The 19448-nt window shown below is 42.8% G+C and overlaps 1 long non-coding RNA gene across 1 annotated transcript in view; it reads left to right on the forward strand.

Moving 5' to 3' along the window:
• Positions 1 to 17709, forward strand: part of LOC135971809 (uncharacterized) — a 53911-nt gene extending 36202 nt beyond the window's left edge. The window contains exon 3 of the long non-coding RNA XR_010588076.2: positions 14348 to 17709. This is a non-coding gene — a long non-coding RNA (uncharacterized lncRNA). The remainder of the gene's footprint in view (positions 1 to 14347) is intronic.
• Positions 17710 to 19448: the final 1739 nt, after the last annotated feature.

The following is a 19448-nucleotide window of genomic DNA, read 5'->3' on the forward strand; positions in this document are numbered from 1 at the left end:
CACCTGAGAGCCCTCTGAGCCTGGTGGCAGCCTTGGGAGCACATCTGAAGGACTCGCGGGCTTTGAAGAACAGAGTCTGCCTGGCTCTAAGCTGGATCATTTCTCAAGTGCCTTTAAGTTCAAAGGCCTTGTTTCTCTGAGGTTTTCTTCAAAAATACCAATCACCCTGCCAGTCACTTACTCACACCTGAATTCGTTCCCAACACCCCTCTCTAAAACAATTTTGAGAGAGCAGAAAATTGAGCCAATGGGAGTCAGATGGGAGAAAAGCGAAAGATCATTTAGTAGCTTTGTCACTCTCCTCGGAGAGGCCCTGGCGGAAGACAAACTCTGGATATCTTGGGCAGTGGCAGGCATTTGCAAAGAGAGGCCAGATAGAAAAAAGGCATGAAAGACAGTGGAGGAGCCTGCTTTGTAATATTGCTGTGGCCAGGCCCCCAGTGATATTTCTGAGAAATGTTCTGTTCTTTGAGGCCAATAAGGATTGTATGGTCTGCAGCTGACTGGAGCTCTTCTTTCCTTGGGACCTGATTGCCTTTCTGGGCAAGAGAAAAAAAAAAAATCCACATAAATCTCTGTCCAAAGTCAATTATCTGAGATTTGGAGTAGTGCAGCCTGCCAACAGAAACTGCAGGCCATGTGTATATGGCCTGGTATGTGGGACGCCTCAGAAGCTTTTCTGGCGCAGCCCTTGGTCCTCATGGGAGCCCTCAGGCAGCTGCAGCAGCCTCATCGGCTGTTATCCACCCGGCTTGGCCCCGAAGGGAGTGAGTTTCTTCTGAGTCCCCATCCGCCATGTTGGTCCTGCTGTGAAGCCGTGGCAGGGACTCATATTTTCTCCCTGCACGGTGCCTGAATCCACCACGGTGCCTGAGGAGAGCTCTCGATGGGAGTCGGGAGATGGAGCTAAGGAGAGGAAAAGGTTTTAATACAGGCTCTGCCTTCTTTTAGGGAAGTGCTAATATGCAGGTTGTGTTGTCTCCAGGAATCTGTTTTCTCATCTGTAAAATCATTGACTTCCCATCTTGTTCCAAAGGCTGCTCTTTTGTAAATTCAAGGCGTTAGACCAGATGATCTCTATGTTCTTTTTGTTCTACACGTTCTAAAACTCTTCTGCAAGGTGGATGCTGACTTAGGATTTAGAGCCTTTCAGATACCCCAGCAGGTTCTCCAATATATCTGAATAGCCGCCTTGTCACTTGACATCTCTTAACCGTATTCACCCAATAGGCCCAGACTTCTACCAGTTAAACTTAAGTTCTCTTAGAAATGCCTGCCAGATGAGGAGGCTGATCTAGATTAATGGAGAGTTAAGAGATGTGAGAACCCAATACAATATGTGCATCTTAACTGGATCTTGGATCAAAAAAAAAAAAAACCCAACTACCTACAGTGGACATTTTTGGAGCAACTGAAGTTTTGAAACAAAGCTCCCCCAGCCTTCCCCAGAATGCCTTCTTTACTCTGCTCATCCCTTCCAACTCTCACTGGTCCTCCAGAGCCCAGCTCATACCTTCACCCCAGCAGTTCCCCCAACCCCAGATGCTCTGGCTTGCGCCGACTTCTCCCTCCTTTTGCCAATGCACCTCACTTCTCCTGAACTCTCTTCATATTTGCCATTGCCTACAGCCTTCCTGTCAATGGGAATTGCTTCATCTGTGGATGAATGTGAAAACAGAAGAAGTTAGAGGCCAAGGGACCCAGCTTCTCTGCTGTTCCCAGGCAACACAATAAATAGTTTTGCTATTGAATTTGGGAAAGGTCTTCAAATTGAAATTTACTGTGTTTTTCTGCTAAAGGCAAAGTTTCATATTCTAGGCCTTCTGCTAATTTTTCAGAGCTGAGGGCAACATGGGTAAGATCAGCCTGGGTCCTGACAAAGCCCAGCCACCCCCAAGTTCAGAGCCCTGTGTTTATTTTACAACAATTAGAAGCACACAGACTCCTTTGCAGACAGGTTAATATATCAGGCTAACTTGTGCAACGCCCCTGCTCAAACTTGCCTGGTGTAAGGACCTTGAACATACTTTAAAAACTACCTTGGTAACAGGATATTGAGATGTACTTTCCTTGTTTCTTTAGAAATAGTCACCAAGGCCCCAAACTGAAGGCAAAGAGGCATTACTATCTCCCAAATGAAAGCCCTCAAACTATGGCCAAACCACCCCCTAGGTCTTACTGAGAAGGGCCTGGGCCAGCCTATCACAATCAACCAGTCCCTTCTCACTAGCTTAGGGGACACTAATTGTGACTCACTAGCTTAGGGAGGATACTGTGGTTTTTATCCCCTCCCCCTGCTCTCCTGGCCTCTGAGTGTGAGGGGCTGCAAGAAAATAACACATCTGAAGATGAGCTCAGACTGCAAGGGGAGATGGTACAATAATCCAATTGGATGCCTGCTTGGGCAACAGATCTGTCGGTGTCTGGAGACATTTTGGGTTGTCACAGCTGGGAAGGTACTATAGGTGTCCAGTGGGTGAGGGCCCAGGGATTCTTCTAAACATCTGACCATGCATAGGATTGCCCCCACAATAAAAAAATTATGTGGCCCAAAAAGTCAGTAGTGCCACTGCTGGGAAATCCTCTTGTTAAATAGCTATTGATCAAAAGGGGGATGTTGTTACTCCTGGGGACACCTTAATAACTGCATTGTGTCCTCATGTCCTGGGCTGGCACACCTACTGCTATTCTGTTCTGTGTTTTCGTGCTTGCTTATGCAATCTATTCAGGTTATATCCCACACTTTTAGGGACTCACCTCAGGCATTATGACCTACTAACTATGTAACCCTACATAGGTGCTTTTGAAAGGTGCTGTCTTAAAAATAATAAGGAAATTTGTGGCACATTAGAATCATCTGAGGGGGCTTTTAAAACTCCCAATATAACATCCCATATCAATTAAATTTGCATCCCATATCAATTAAATTTGAATCTCTGGGGTAGAACCTAGGAGGCTGAATTTTTTAAAACTACCCCAAATGATTCTAATGGGCTACCAAGTTTGAGAATCTCTGCTCTCACTACACATGCCTTATTCTCCTGCTGTGTGTCATTACGTGACTCTTTCACCCTGTGTCATCTAATTATTCCCAAATGTAGGGCCATCCTTTTGAGCCTCACACTGGCTTTTGCTCTATTGGTGGACCCTGGCCTTGTGTCGATGGCCTAGGCTCTCAGCCCTTTCACAGCAGTTCTGTGTCTCTAACAATGTGTCTCTGCCTTCACTGTTATTACCACTAGTTTACTCTTTGTTTCATCTCTTCCTCTTCCCCTTTGTGTTAGACTCAAAGCGCTTAATGCCCAAATCAATAATTTTGGCTGCTGTGAATGCTGGAACATTGGGAGTTTTTTTATTTTTTAATGATTTTTAAATTAAGTAATATTATACCATGAGAATAGAAATAATATTAATATATACATTGACAAGCACAGTAATCAAACACCTGTGAGCTTGCCTCTGCTACCCAAGAGCTTGACTGCCCACAGCCGTTGCACGTAGCACCTCTTCATCCCTGCACTTTGCCGCCAGAGTCAGCAATGTCTGGTGTTTTATTGATAACTGTCTTCCCATTTGAGAAAAAAACTTTTTGGATGGATTCTTGAACAATGTTATTTTGTTTTCCCTGTGTTTGCACTATACTACAATGGTAGCATGCTGCATGTGATCCTTCATGGCTTTTTACTTTCCGTGGTATTTTGTTGCTGTGGTTCATCCTTAAAACACCCAAGAGGAATTGACTCATTTTCAGGGCTGGATGATACTCCATTGTGTAACTATATACAATTTATTTACCCATTTACAGTCAGTGGGCATTTGTGCTATTCTTGCTTTTTAGTCATTGTGCACAGGGCCATGAACATGCTCTTACACATCTCCTGCTGTATGTGAGCAAGCATTTCTCTAGACCAGGGCTTCTCAAACTTTAGTGTCTATATGGATCAGCTGGGGATCTCATTAATATGCAGATTCTGGTTCAGTTTGGCAGGAGTCCTGGAAGGGACAGCAATGCTGTGAACTCACAAACCTCACTTTCAGGACAACGGTCTGGCACAGGATTGGCCAACTTTACCTGCTGATACCACATCCTTCTAAAGGGGTGGTATCAATTTACACTCTCCCCAGCTATGTATTTTGATGTACGTCTTCTAAATGACTTGCTGTTGTTATCTCCAGGTCTTAGTTTGCACTTTCCTGACATTTATTAGGTTAATCAATCTTATGTTTATTGGCTATTCACATATATCCCTCTTTCTGTGAAATGCCTATTTGTATCTTCTGCATGGTTTTTTTTGGGTTGTTGGCTTTCTTATTAATTTGTAGGAGTTCTTCTTCCCCTTCTTTTGTTCTCATTCAAACCTTCATTTCTTATATGTGTTGCAAATATTCACATTCAATTTGTTTTTTCTCTTTTACCTTAAATTATTTTTGAGACAGGATCTCATTCTGTTGCTCAGGCTGGAGTACAGTGGTGCGATCACAGTTAACTGCAGCCTCGAACTCCTGGGTTCATTTGATCCTGGTGCTTTAGCCTCCAGAGTAGATAGGACTACAGGAAGAAGACACCATGCCTGGCTAATTTTTTTTTAAACAACTTTTTGTAGAGTCAAAGTCCTGCTGTGTTACCTAGGCTGGTCTCAAACTCAGGGGCTTAAATGGTCTTCCTGCCTTTCTTTTACCTTTCTTTATGGTATCCTTCACATGGAAATTCTTAGTTTTAATATGGTTGAATTTATCATTTTTATGTTTAGAGGATTTTTTGTATGTCTTCAAATTCTTTAATAAAGTCTATAGATAATAGTATTGTGCCAATGTTCTTAGTTTTCATAATTATACAACGGCACCACATAAGATGTTACCTTAAAAGGAAGCAGGTGAAGAATACAAAGGAACTCTTTGTACCATTTTTGCAACCCCTCTATAAGTCTAAAATTATTTAAAATGTTAAAGTCTATCCCTGTCCTAAGGTTATAAAGATACTCTATATTTGATCCTAAAAGTCTTGCTTTTCACAGTCAGGTCCTTGGTCCATCTGAAATTGGTTTTGTATCTGGTGTAAGGTGTGGAGTTAATTTTGCGTTTTCCCCCGTGGATAGTCAATTGTTCCACCGTCCTTTACCAAATAGGGTCTTGTTTCCCCAGTTCTCTGCATCACCATCTTAGGCATACATCAGATCTACAGAGGAGGGTGGTTCCTTACCAACCTTCAAGCTATAAGGAACGCAAATATGAAATTCTATGATGCGTGCTCCTAGGAAGACACAGCACACTGTCCCAAAACCCAGGTGCCCTTTACTCTGGGGTATTGCCTCTGGGTGCAGCAAGATAAATGGGACCGTTTGCCCATGAGTTTGCAGCTCATTTCAGGGCTTTCAGTCACGCCCTGCTTAACTTTGTGCTTTTGACTCTTAGACTTTGTCAGACCTGTCTTGTTCATACTGTCTTCTGATCCACAGACTGTTCAAGTTACAAAGGAACATAGGGATGAAGTTTCCTAGTCTTTTCAATTGAGAGTTAAGAAAACTTGAGTTAACCAATGCATCCAAGGCCAGGTACTTGGTTGATGGAAGATTTTAGATCAGACCCAATTTCCTGACTCCTAATTCTACACCCAGATTTGTTTTCTTTCCCATATTACTCTTTCCAATTATCAGCATCACTACCCACTCAGCCACTCAAGCTAGAAATTCGGAGACTCTCCTCACTGTTCTCTACTTGCCACTCTGCCCTTTCTATTATGGCCACGTTCTGGTGATTCTGCCTCTGAAATCTTTTTCAAATGCATTATTTCTCATTCATTGCCATGTCCACGGCCCTATTTCATGCCCTTCTCAATGTTTGATTGGATTACAACAAGAATCTCTTCATTGGCCATCTTGTTTCTAGTCTAGTCATTTTTCTATAATCCATTCACTTGCTTGACTACTCTTAAAATGTAAATTCTAAAACACAGACCTGTTGCTTCTTGCCAAGAGATGACTTAACTTTTTTTTTAAAGTTCTGGGATACATGTGCAGTATGTGCAGGTTTGTTGCATAAGTAAGTATGTGCCACGGTGGTTTGCTGCACCTATGAACCCATCACCTAGGTATTAAGCCCAGCATGCATTAGCTACTTTTCCTGATGCTCTCAATCATCTGCTCCCAATCTACCTTCTCTTGTTCATCTCTTATCACCTTTCTCCTCTCCTCCAGGTACCAGAGCTATATCCACATTGAAATATTGGATGCTCCGAAGAAATGCCACGTGTGTCTGGGCCTCTGATACTTAGCACATGCTCTGTACACCTGAAACATCTTACACCATTTTGTACCTATTGCGATTGTATTTACCCTAAGACTTAGCAAATTCTGTCTTACATGAAGCCCTCCAGAATGCCCTAGGTGCAGCTAATCACTCATTGCATTTTATATGATCCTATGAACTTATGCTATAACAATGGGACTAATGTTTCTGTATTTCTTACCAATCTGTGAGCCCCTTGAGTCTATAACCATATTATCTTTGTACCTCAATTGTCTGGCCCCCAGAAGACATATTGTTGTTGATTGAATCAGTAAAACAAAATACCTAGAATATCTTTTTAAATATTTACAATGTTTTACTCTGACACATCCTTATTTTGGCATTGCTTATATATTAGGATACTTGTAGCAATTACAGAAAATCTATCTGCATAAACTTAAATAAGAGACAAGTATTGGTTCACATAACTTGCTGTGAAAAGGGCAGTGTAAAGCTGACTTTCTGACTTTCTAAAGCTGATTTTTGGATCCTTGTTTCTGAAAACAAGGATTCAAATGTGCTCAGAGCTCTCTACTCCAGATTCTACCCTGCATAAAGCCTTTATTCCTTCCAGAGGTTTTCTTCCAGGGAAGTTCTCAATCAATATTAACAGCAACATAGCAGAGATGAATACTCCTAAATCCAGTGTGAAACATTTTGGAGAACTCTGACTGACTCTGGGTCAAATGCCTACTTCTAAACCATCTGGGGAAGGTAGAGTCAGCTAAGGGAATGAACAAATATGGCTAAAATAGGGAAGAAAGAGCAGACACCCCTCAAAATGATAGGGATAACACTGACAGATTATGAAATAGACAGTGTCTTACCCTTAAGTTTGTGTCCATTTGGAGGATAAGAGAGAGAAAATGACTTTTTTGTTCAGTCATAGAGTTTGGACAAGAAAAAGCATAGTATTTGCACACTCCGCTGAAATACTTGACGAAGTGAATGTGTCTCCCTCTAATGAAGTTATTCCATCTTTTGGGCAATGTCTTTGAGCTTGACAAGTACCAGGGACTTTAATTGAAAATTACTTTGGGAATCTTGCCAGACATTACAAATTAAAAATATGAAAACCTTTCTCCTGGGTCAGGAGTGTAACAAGCCCCATGTCAAATGTCATTACCCCACGTGCATGCTAGGACTGTGCAGGTGGGAAGCTAAGTGTTGATTGCATATTTTAGCCCAAGAATAATTTCCTGAATGGCAATTTGTTCCTTTATTTGATGAAACTGAGGTTTTCAACAGCAGTAAAAGGCAATCTTTCCAGAGTGTATTTACGTGGGTTATGAAGATTGATTATGCTGCTTAACGAGAGATTCATTATTTGGTTATTTGGACCATGATTTATGAAAAAAAAAAAAAGGTAAAAAGCTAATGATTTCCAGTTAGCCTTGTCCCCTGAACAGTGGTATTTAGCTCAGCATTGCTTCTAATTGATAGTGCTGAGGGGTGGGGAGGAGGGGGAAAGGGGGAGCCTGGAGACCAAGGCCTGCTTTAAGCTGAGCTATTGGCACTTTCTTGGACGCCAAAGGGGCCCCCTAATTGCTTTGGATCTCAGGACTGCATCCCCCTCCTCACTGCCCCAAGCTTGAGGGGATTGGAATTTTGATTGTGTAGGAGAACAAGGGGTTGGGGGCAGGGAAAAGGCTTGGCCAGGGCAAAACTGAGGCCCAGAGAAGACACAGAGCCTAGAAAAGACCTAAGGAAAAGCAGAAGGCAGAGAGCTGTGAGGAGGAAAAGGAGAGGAAGAACCAAGGAGAGGAGAGTGTGCGTAAGCCAGTGTGAAGGAGAGAGAGAGAGAGGTGGGGTCCTACAGAAGGGCTCAGACCTGGACAGCAAACTGCAAGATGGTGGCGAAGACCGAGGTCAAAGAATTAGAAGTGAGCCTCAGCTCATGTGTGAGTGTGGGTTTGTGTGCAGGGCCCTCAGCGGGGCTCAGGCTGCCTGTGTAGACCATGCCCAGCTGCAGGGAGGGGCAGCCTGTCTCAGGCCACACACTCCTTAACAGGCCTTTTCAGCCCCTGCAGCCCTAAAGACTCTTACTTTAGAAAAACAGACAAACCAATCAACCTGTTCACAGCTTTGCAGATAAAAACAAAAAACAAGAAAAAAGGGCGGGTTGTGGGGAGGGGGGAAATGTGGGAGGAATGTTGTTCAGATCAAGGAGGAAACTTGCTCTGCTTGTGTCTGTCGCACTCCAGACACCTGCCTCTGCGGTGGCACCCGCGCTGTCTGACCACATGGAGGGACAAAGAAAGCGCCAAGAAAGGGCCCTGTTCCTGAAGTCTCCTCTGTGGAGGAAGCTCAGTGGTGAGAACGAAGGGGCAGACAGGAAATCCTTTGTTTCTTGATAGAAACCAGTCCTAGATACTAGAAAATTGTCAGAAAAATCCCAGAGCAAGAGCTGAGACGATGATAACCATAGTTAATAATTGTTGAGCTGGGAAGTGGCTGGACCCTGACAGTCATGATCTTAAACCTTCTAAGGACCATGCAGGGCAGGCTTTGTTATTTAAAAAAAAAAAAAAAAAAGGTGCTATCTTCTCTCTTCTACCTTGGAGGAAACTGAGGCTCCAGAGAACTGGTGTCTTTTCCAAGGCCTTGACTCTGGGAGGTGATGAATCAGGTTGGCTCTAAGGCCCCAGCTCTTTCCTTCACACCTTGCTGACCTCCAGCCTGTCCATGGACCAGTTAGAGCCAGTGACCAAATAGGTGAGTGTGTATTTGAACACATTTGTATTGGACTTGAGAACCATTCACATCTATCACTTGGTTTCACTTTAAGGCCACATGTGAGGCAGAACAGGCCTTCCAGAGCAAGTGAAGAGAAGGCACTTCAAGTAGTGGGAGCATGGAAACACCTTCTAAATGGGGTCTCTGGAGTTTGGAAATCCAGCTTTGCTGGCCACCCTGTCTCAGATCAAAGCACCAGGGTGCCATTGAAGGAGGGATGACTTTCTTCCTAGGCTGCAGGGGAGCAAATAACTCCATCCTTGTGATCAGGGAGGGGGGAACAATGGTACATGCAATGGAGCCCTGCCAAGGACAACCCCCGATTTGAACTTCAAAGCAATCCAAACCAGGAGAAGCACAGTCATTGGGGACAGAACATCCTTTATTGTTCCTTTGAGATGGTCCCAACCCAGTTTCCACAAGTCATGCCTTGAATTCTTTCAGCATTCTTACATTTCCTTATTGTGTCTCGGGGAAAACCCTAGCCTCTCAGCACCCAGGGATCTCATTTTTAAAGATACAGTTAGGAAGTCCAGTCAAATCGTTCGTTAAAAAATTCCATTTTCTGAAAGTATTGCTCTGTAGTGAGAAATTTTACAAGTTGCGGCTTATGCAACTGAAATTTATTTTCTTACTGTTCTGGAGGCTGGAAGTCCAAGACCACGGTGATGGCTGTTTTGCCATATGTGTCTCTTAAGATTTACGTGAAATAATTTCTTATTAAGTCCATATGGGATGAGGAGATTGTTTTTTCACACTTTCTACATGTTTTAGTTTACTGTGGAGGAAAGGAAGATTTGATGAGGGGTTCTTTGGAACTGAGAAACTGAGAGCTGCCTTCTATGGTGCATTTTCAAGTAGCAAAGGCGATACTTGGCCTGGAGTACCAAGAAGAGCTGGGCAGTGGTAATGAGACTTCGCTGCACATTCACAGTCTAGTTGGGTTTCATTCATTGAACTATAAATGAGAAACTCAAATTTGAAAATATAATCAGAGGATGATATCAGCAAAATGGTAGAATACCATCAGTCTCCCACCTCTAACAAAAGTACCACTAGAAACTATTCAAAGACCAGAATACCACCCTAAATTCACCAGAACTTGGGGGGAAGCAGAGAAAATCCCCTCAACCCACAGAATCGAGAGAAGCCTAGACTGATAGCTAGAAGAGAGGGTCTTAAAAGTTACCACTTTTAAGTGATGGACATACTACTCTGATTTGAATCATTATACGATGTCCGCATGTATTGAAATTTCACACTGCAGCCCCGAAATACATAAAATTATTATGTGTCAATTATAAAACAAAAGTTAAAAATTCAAAAATAAAGGAGACAATTAGGGCAAGAGACAGAGGAAAGACGATGTGAAGACACCAGAAGACAACTATCTATAAGCCAAGGGGAGAGGCCCTGAGAAGAACACAACCAACCATCACCGTGGTCTTGGACTTCCAGCCTCCAGAACAGTAAGAAAATAAATTTCAGTTGTATAAGCCACAAACACGCACACATAAACAATAACTCCCCACCCGCACCCAAACACACACAATCAGAAAGAGAGACATAGGAGAGACTGCATTGGCCATGGTATCCAAAATGGGTGTATCTCTGTTCTTTGGGATTTTTTTTTTTTTTTTTTTTTTTTCTGATGGGGTGATTATGAACTGCTAAGGTCTAAGACTGCCCTTTTTGGTCTATTGCTGTATTCCCAAGCTGGGCTTGTATTCCACTGGGCTTTTCTTATGTGGTTGGACAGCCTATGCTCTGCACAGAACTGCCTGGATATTGGGGGTGAGAGTGCTGAAATGTAGCCTGTTCCCCGCTTGCCACGCCAAGAGGCCTGGGCCTGCCTTCTTCCTAACTCATACAGTCTGGCTTAGTGGAAGCTCTGCCTAACACAGCACAATATCTGGCATATCAATTATTTTTTACAAAAATTAACTGGCTGGGCTGGGCACGGTGGCTCATGCCTGTAATCCCAGCACTTTGGGAGGCCAAGGTGGGTGGATCACCTGAGGTGAGGAGTTTGAGACCAACCTGGTCAACATGATGAAATCCCATCTCTATTAAAAATACAAAAATTAGCCAGGTGTAGTGGCACATGCCTGCAGTCCCAGCTACTTGGGAGGCTGACACAGGAGAATCACTTGAATCCGAGAGGCAGAGGTTACAGTGATCTGAGGCGACGCCATTGCACTCCAGCCTGGGCAACGAGCAAAACTCTGCCTCAAAAAAAAAAAAAAAAAAAAAAAAAAAAAAATTGTAACCGGCTTATCTTGTGCAAGCCATAAAAACTATTAGTTTCTGTATCAATGAATTTATAGTACTACAAATGCCTAATTTATAGGACAACTGGGAAGTTGAGATTAAAAACAGAATATACTTTGCAAAGCCGTATGTGACTATAAGGCATTACTCTTCTAGTGTTGCAAAACCTATAGAGCTTCTATCTTATCAGTAACTCCGAAGTCAATCATCCATCCAATCGCCAAGTTTGTAGCTCCATTTTTATATGCCCCAATTTTTAGTTCACAAGGAAAAAAAGTACCATTCCCAAGGTACCTTTCAGTCTCAACCAAACCCACAGAACATAGATTATTTTCTTTCTGAAGTGGAAATCTTAAGAATAGCCTCTCCGAAATAATTGCTGTTTTGCAATATTAGAAATATTTCAATAGTGACAGTTTGGAAATGTTTTAACTTTTAAATACTTAAACCAAATAATAAATAAACCCTTGTGATTAATGTTTCCAGAAGGGACGATTAACATTATCCTTACAGCTGTTCATGATATAATATCAAAATGAAAAACATGCATGAGAAAAACAGCAAGCCCACGCTGACTTCATGTCGCTTTTTTGCAAATAGCTCTAATGCGAAGACATCCTTGGTAAGACTCAACCAACGGTATTTCATCTGATCATCATTTAGCCAAACCACAACAATACTCCCGAGGCCTCTTCAGTTTCACTGACAGCATCTGTCATTGCAGTTACTGCAAATGTGATCTCTTGCAATGATGCTAGCTGGGTCACTCTGTGGCCCGAAAGGAAAATGAATCTCTTTTTAATAAAAATTTTAATGTTTTATTTTTGAGGGAGGACATCATAATAGCTTAGAGAGGTTTGATGGGTTTGTTTGTTTGGAGGGTTTAGAAAATAAAACCGAAACATGAATGTGCAGAAATGCATACGTTACCTATTTAACCATGTACCTGAGCTTCGAAATTGTTAGAATTCCTGTTTACGTCAAAGGTAGTTTTAAAGAACAGAAGGCAGAACTATAACTTAAAAAATCCCTAATCTTAGTAGTCAATAATTTATTAGCAGAATTCCCCCAGCAACTTATAATTTTATGAGAATAATAACTACCATATGTGGCAGGCTTGCTCTGTGCCAGACCCTGTGTTAGGTGGCCTTAAATGCCTTATCTGCATTAACTTTGTGACAGTCCCCTGAGGTGGGTACTATTTCTCTCATTTGGAACCTGGCACAGCTTGGTTGCTGAGCAGGACTCCAGCCCAGGGTTGCCTGACCCAAAATACTACGCTTGCACACCCTGGAAGTTCGATGCCACCTCACGGCTGTCAAATGAATTGGTGAGGAGGCAGTATTGGCAGAATTGGTGAGGGTCTGCAGCTGTCAAGAGTTTTAGGTTGTGAATATGAATTCCACTTCTTAGCTCCCTCTTCCCCATGGCTTTTTTTTTGAAATGGGTCTTTGTGTGTGATGGGGTGGGGTGGGGATGGGAGTGCCTTTCTGAAGACCTGGCAGTTATGTCTCATCTTTCCAGGTACATCAAAATGACGTCCCTCCTGGATGGCACATCCTCCCCCAGAGAGCCTGCCCATTCCCTGGCTCTGACAGGCTAGCAAATCCCTGATAACCTCAGAATGCGTCAAGTTGTGTCAGTGAAGGGCAGTGAGGCTTTGATGTTGGACACATGTCCCACGATGGATGGGCACTGGCTGATACACTTTCCCATGGTGGCACAGAAGTGCAAAGGAGAAAGGAGGGCTGAGGTGCCAGCTCCAGGTCAGGCCAGGCACCTCAGATGTCAGCACCTGCCCGGCTGCCTCTGACATGCCCTTAGTGGTACCTTTTGGCATGTAGAGCCCCAGGGACCTTTCTTCATGTCCAGACAGGATGACTCATCTTAAGGGGTGTGGCAGGAACTAAGCATGTGTACCACCACCTGAGCTGCAATTCTTGTTTCTGTAAGAGAAAATGCTCCCAAGTTACCCTAGTACACGCTGGACCTCAAAGGTGAGGCAGAGTGTGAGTCGAGGGATCTGAAATGAAAGCAGTTGTGAAAAGCCCATGAAATATAGCACCCAAGGGTAGCTGAGTCTTGCAGGCTATAATTTATGCTGTTTTCTGCTTCGAGAATGTATCCCAACCTTTCAGTTACTAGAAAGCCTCAGTTTGAATAGTAAAATATCTGAATTCTGGATCCTCTAACTTCTCTTCATGTGTGGCTCAGTCTAACCTGCAGTTTGAAACTCAGACACCACGCCTTCCAGTAAGCCTCCCTTGATGTCTCCAATTCTACTTTAATTCCTCCACTATGAGCTTCCACAGTAACCTAATCTTACCCTGAGATGTCTATATCAAACTGCTTCCTCACTTGAGGGAAAGTGCCAGGTCTTATTTACATTTTTGCTCTATATCACTACAACATAAGCAAGAATGTGATAAAGGTTATAACAGACCCAGAAAAACCACTCTAGGAGCTCTGAGAAGGGTAGTTCATGTAAATACACACACACATACATATACATATAGTTCTTGTAAATATATATATATGTATACACACACAGCCTTTATCAAGGAAGATACTGCTCTTAGGATGTTTTCAGATTCAAGATGCTGTAAAATTTGTATTGATGATTGCTTTTCTTTCCATCAGTTGTAATTTCTACACTTAAAGTTCATTGATAGTTCTTCTCGTAGCATTAAAGTCTTCAGCATCTGGCATGAGTGGCTTTTTTTGTTGTTGGCAAAAAAAAAAAAAAGTACGTTAGACTATATTGAGAAGATCCATTGAATAACCACACTCAACATACCTCACAGTCATAGAATGTGACTTCATTTGAAGCACAGTGATATCATTTGCTTGGATCCTCACCATGGTCTTGTTGGGTCGAATGGTTTTGGTTAATTGCTGTTACAAACAAGCTGGGGTTCAGGCAGCTTTAGGTCACCAGGCAGGGCTTAGCCCATAAAGCAGAACATGGATCTCCTACGTCCCAGTCAGAGTTCCTTTCCTTTTGGTAACAGCAGGTCCCCTGTGGCCCACAATCGACTCATATTTGTTTCTCCAGGGTATGGATGGCTACAAGAAAGAGGCCAAGTAGAAGCCGGGGGTGCAGGAGGTTGGGCCAAAGTCAGAGTCCTTGAAAGATAAAGGTTGAAGGACCAGGACAGGAGACCATCAAGAGTGACAAGAAGAGTCCTGGGCTGGCTCTGTGACCCCAGCAAGCCATGCAACTGCTCCAGCCATCTGAAAACCTGAGTGCTGTTGGTTTTTGCAGGGCCTTCTAGCTTGTGTATTCCACAAGTCTGATGCTATAAACTCAAAATTCTTGAACATAATGAAAAGAATGAATGAATCAAAACCTGGAGTCTCATCATCTAGCTCTTGTGCTGTCACTCTCCTTGTATGACAAAGCACACCCCCTGGTGGGCAGGAACCCTGGTGGGCAGGAACCCTGGTGGGCAGGACCCCTGGTGGGCAGGACCCCCTGGTGGGCAGGGTCTATTTTCTCTCTGTGTTTATATATCTATGTTGAAGGAGACCACCTGGTCTCTTTTCCCCTCAAATGGGAGGTAGCATTATACATTTTTCCTATTACAAAAGAAATTTTGAAATGTAAGTCTTACATACTTAAGAAAACACACAAATACATAAAAGAAACAATCCATCTATAACATTAGGAAACGACTATTCTTACATTTTCACATTTTTCGCTATGCCCATATACACATGTGAGTAAATACTTGTATTTTATAAAAATAAACATATTCACAGGATTTTTGAAGGCTGCTGTTTTTACTTAAATGTATGGCAAATGTCTTCCATGAATGCAGGTCTAACACACATCTTAATATCTGTGTAGGGGCATGATTGATGTATCCAGTACCTAGCGTATAAATGTCCAGCAGTATTTTGCTATAATAAACAACACTGTGGTAAATACTCTTGTCAATTCATCTGAAGGCCTCAGCATCTGGACTTGTAGAAATGGCTGATGAAGGTGGGATCAGGAAATAGAAGCTGGGAGCTGTGCCATTCTAGTGCTCTCAGATGCTGTCTGTGAGCCTCGGGAAAGCAGTCAGTTCTGAGACCAAGCTAGGAGTTTGAGTCAGCCCTGGAGAAGAGCTGGTTAGTGTTGAAAATGGCCTCTTCTCCAGGGATCCTTAGAGGTGGGAATGACCTAAAGCTTCAGGACATACTTCCTGGAGCTGAGCTTCTCCAGTGGGCTAAGCCTATGGCATCTTCCAAAGAATAGACATTTCACCCAAAGAAAAAAATGACTAGTTGTATTTTGAAAATTCCTTACACATTAGACAATTGTCTGTTCATGTTTGGAGCCCACTGGATCCTGCTGTTTGTGCTGCAGCCAATGAGTGTGAGGGGAGAAGAGAAGGAAACACCAAGATACGCGGCTTTGGAGGCTCGGTCTCCAGAGGGGAAGCTACTGTTGGTGTTTGGTATCAGGTAGACTAAGGAAAGGAAAGTAGCATTGCAGAAGGTACCAGAAGTTTTTTGTCCCTTCTTATATTGAATTCTCACAGCAGCTTTAGGAACTGTTCTCCTGTTTATGGATGAGGAAATCAAAGTGAGCAGAATCGGGTCACTATTCTAAGGCCAGCTCACAGTGGCACAGCTGAGATTTATTTGGACCTTTGTCTTTCTGGCAATTTCTATTAAATCAGCCTGAGAAGTTTGGGAATTGCCCACAACCCCACTGAAGTGAAAACTGATTAATATCAATTTTGAGAGTGATGAGTTATTAATTACACGTGTAAGAAAGCTGAAGCTAATGACCATGTCAGGCAGCAACTCACGTTCCATCTCATGTGGTTAGACCCTTATAAGTTGCCATTTTGTCTTTATACCCTGACCCTCATATGTGTTGATAGTGTGGCCAATGAATGTGGTACAGGCTGGGATCTGGCTTCCATGGGGCTCTCACCCTCTTCTCTGTGCTCAGAGACTTTACAACAACAGCTTAGAAATAAGTTCTCCTCTGGGCTGAGACTAGGGAAGGAGTTTGAGAGTACAGAATAGCTAGAACGTTCCTTTAGTTGCCACTAGTGCATTTCCTGCTGTGGTAAAGATGACACTCCAGCCAGCCCCAGTGGTCACAAAGTCTCTGATGCATCCATTCAACTTTTTCTTGTTACCCTAGTCTAGGGGTTGGCAAACCAGTTTTTGTAGAGGGTCAGACAGTAATTAGTTTAGGCTTTGTGGGCCATACATCTGTCACAATTACTCAGCTCTGCCACTGAAGGGAGAAAGCAGCCATAAACAATACATAAACAAGCATGACTCTGTTCCAATAAAACTATTTGGCCAGGTGCAGTGGCTCACACTTGTAATCCTAGCACTCAGGCGGGCAGATCGCCTGAGCTCAGGAGTTCGAGACCAGCCTAGGCAACATGGTGAAGCCCCGTTTCTACTAAAAATACAAAAAATGAGCCAGGTGTGGTGGTGTGTGCCTATAATCTCAGCTACTCGGGAGGCTGAGGCACGAGAATCGCTTAAACCCAGGAGGCAGAGGTTGCAGCAAGCCAAGATTGCACCATTGCACTCCAGCCTGGGTGACAGAATGAGATTGTTTCAAAAAAAGGGGGAAAAAAAATTGGCCAGTGGGCTGTGATTTGCCAGTCCCTGCCTTAGCCCAATAGGTTTATCAAAACCCAAAACCTTCCTTTATTAACTCAAGATAATGCTTCAGAATACATTGTCTCAAGTTTATTGGTCTCTGGGCGCAAAGCGTGTAGATGTGGATGGCCACTAACATTTCCCTGCTCCTATCAGTGAATGAAAGCTTCATTCTACCAAATTGCCATGCGGCTGAACACAGAGCCAGCGTTTTTGCAGAAAAAGTTGAATGGGCACATCAGAGACGTTATGACCATTGGGGATTTTCTGTGGATGCTGTTCACACGTGGTCACAGGTGTCCTGAAGAAGAATGCTGTTACCTAAGAAAAGCCCGTTGTCTGCTCCTGGCACAGTGGTCTGTACTTTGGACTGGCTGACCTCACTGGAGGGAAACCCATCAGCTCCAATATCCCATTTTGTTTCCCCAGTTGTTTCTGATGAGACAGAACAGTAAAGCCCAGGGTCACATTCTCCTAGAGTGTCTACTTCCTAGAAGAGTAGAGAATACTTATGACTAAGGCACAGGAAGCTTGGGTTTTCCTCCTGCTGTGTCCCTATTTAGCTCCTTTACTTTGAGCAGACTGCTTCCCTGTTCTGGGCTCAGTTTTCTATCAAAAGTCATCTTCATCATGTGCAAAAGAGTAAAGTTGTATCCTTGCCTTATACATTATTCAAAAATTAACTCAAAATGGATCAAAGACCTAAACGCAAGAGCTAAAACTATAAAACTCTTAGAAGAAAACACAGGGGAAAATCTTCATGGCATTGGATGCGACTCCAAAAGCATTGGTAACAAAAGAAAAAATACACATTGAACTACATAAAAATTAAACATTTCTGTGCGTCTAATGACAAAACAGAATGAAAAGGCAACCTGTGGAATATGAAACACTGTTTGCAAGCCTTATGTTCAGTAAAAAGTTAATATCCAGAATATATAAAGAACTACAATTCCACAGGAAAAAACATCCCAAAATCTAATTAAAAATAGGCAATGGACGTGAATATACATTTCTCCAAAGAAGACATATAAATGTCCAGTAAGCACACGAAAAGATGTGTAATATAGCGCTAATTATTATTAGGGAGATACAAATCAAAACCACAATAGGTATCACTTTGTACCCATTAGGATGGCTACTGTCAAACCCAGAAAATAGCAAGTATTGGCAAGGATGTGGAGAAATTGGAACTCTTGTGTTGGTGGGAATGTAAAGTCCAGTTGCTTTGTAAACCAGTATGGTGATTCCTCCAAAAATTAAACATAGGATTACCATATGATCTAGCAATTAGATTTCTGGGCATATACCCCAAGGAATTGAAAGCAGGGTCTCAAAGAGATATCTCTACATCCATGTTCATAGCATTATTCACAATAGACAAAGGGTAGATGCAACCTGTGTGTTCATAGTCACGTGAATGGATAAATGTGGCATATATGCATACAATGGAATATTCGGCCTTAAGTTCTGACACTTATTACAATGTAAATGGACCTGAGGATATTACGCTAAGTGAAATAAGCCAGTCATAAAAAGACAAGTACTGTTACGATTCCACTTACATGAGGTACATAGAGTAGTAAAATTCATAGAGACAGAATGGTGGCTGCCAGGAAATGCAGAGAAGGAGAATGGGGAGTTGTTACTTAATGGGTCTAGAATTTCAGTTTTGTAAACTGAAAAGAGTTCTGGAGATAGATGGTGGTGATGGTTGTATAACCGATGTGAATGTGCTCAATGCCATTGAACTGTACACTTAGAAATCTAACATGGTAAATTGTACGTTATATTTATTTTACCACAATTAAAAATGGAAAACTAAAAAAAAAGTCATCTTTAGATGGCTGCCAAAGTCCCTTCTGCTCTAAAGTTTTATGTTTCTAGTGTGCATATGGGAAGGGGGTTTGGAGGATACAGATGCTCATATGAAGCAGAGGATTGGCCCTTCCTTTCCTGATCACAGTGCCATCCATCTTCTAACTCTTCACAGGGAGAAACAGTTCATCTTCAAATTCTTGGTCTCTTGGGAGCCTTGTGTTATTGTGCCCATCTTACAGATGAAGAAACTGAGGCTTAGGGGGTTTCAATGCCTTTTCTGGGGCATTGAGTTAATACATGGACACACAGGGTTCAGTCAGGCTTCCCTCATTACACTTCTTGGAAGCCTTAAGGATGGCTTTCTAAGATGTCACTGACACCATGCTCAGCAGATCACCTGGGGGGTGCTACTAGAGAAGCAATAATATTTCCTTTTTGAGAGAGGAGGAAAATGTGGGTCCTAGGGCAGGCAGAATCACACTGCCAGGAATGAGGTTGGGCTGGAGTGGAGGACCATGAGTTAGTCTCTGTCACCTCCAGAAACAGGGGCCCCAGGGTTAAAATGCTCCATGCACTGGTGCTAAAAAACTGAGCAGGAGAGCCAAATGAACAGAATTTCTCTCTGGATGGACAAGATGATCAACTTGACCCGACAAGCTGTCTTGATCAGGAAACATCCACTGAACCGCTAAAAAGTGCCAGGCACAGAGATG

Source organism: Macaca fascicularis, chromosome 7 (genome assembly GCF_037993035.2).
Source record: "Macaca fascicularis isolate 582-1 chromosome 7, T2T-MFA8v1.1".
Lineage (NCBI taxonomy): Eukaryota > Metazoa > Chordata > Mammalia > Primates > Cercopithecidae > Macaca > Macaca fascicularis.